Genomic DNA, 1,138 nt, shown 5'->3' with positions numbered 1-1,138 from the left:
GTAGACATATCCATATCTACTAAAATCATCAGTAAAAGTCACATAGAACCGATTAGCATCTCTTGTGACGGTTCTGAAGGGTCCACACACATCCGTGTGTATGAGGTCCAACAAACCTTCACCCCTAGCACAAGTGCCAGTAAAAGGTGACTTTGTCATTTTACCAAGCAAACAAGATTCACAACTATAATCTGACTTTAGGTCAAATGACTCCAAGACTCCATCCTTTTGGAGTTGGCCTATGCGTTTCTTGCTTACATGTCCAAGACAACAATGCCATAAGGATGCTTTATCTAAGCTAGTGGAAGAGTTAATACACAATACATTATTTCCTAGATTATCTACAACAGATACAGTTTCATACACGCCATCACAAGGTAATGCTTTAAAATAAAGAACATTATTAAAGAAAGCATCAATACTACCATTATTATTATCAAAATAAAAGGTAAAACCTTGTTTATACAATGCATGAAAGGAAATAACATTTCTTGCCATTTCGGGCGAAAAATAACATTTATTCAAATCTAATGTAGACCCACTATTTAGCACTAAGGAATAAACTCCTATCTTGGTGACAGGTGAAGCTTTCCTGTTTCCCATGATCAAGTTTATCTTTCCCTGCTCCACATTCTCACTTCTTTTTAGTCCCTGCAAATCACAACATATGTGAATACCACAACCTGTATCAAGGACCCAAGACTTAGAATGAGGTGAGTTATTAGACAATATAGTGTATATACCTGCATGGTTGGGTTTTACTTTCCCATCCTTCAAATCTTGCTGGTACTTTGGGCAGTTTCGCTTCCAGTGCGACTTTTCATGGCAATAGAAGCATTCAGCCTCATTAGGGTTAGCAGAAGGAGTGACAAAACCTTTCTTGGTTTTGCTTGAAGAGGAGCCTTCAAGGGTCTTACCCTTGGTACCCTTAGAAGGGTTCTTTCTCTTCTTCCCTTTCCCTTGCCCGATTGCCAAGACATTGGCCGCAGTTGAAGTAGGAGTAGGAGTAGTAACAACCAACTTACCCTTTAGACCACTTTCGGCGGTCTTCAAGAGTCCTTGAAGTTTGCTGAGGGTGACTTCTTCCTTGTTCATGTGATATGTCATGCGGAATTGATCATAACACGATGGCAAGGAG

Source organism: Lactuca virosa, chromosome 5 (genome assembly GCF_052849685.1).
Source record: "Lactuca virosa cultivar CGN04683 chromosome 5, Lactuca_virosa_CGN04683_v6, whole genome shotgun sequence".
NCBI lineage: Eukaryota > Viridiplantae > Streptophyta > Magnoliopsida > Asterales > Asteraceae > Lactuca > Lactuca virosa.
Note: the sequence above shows the minus strand (reverse complement) of the source record.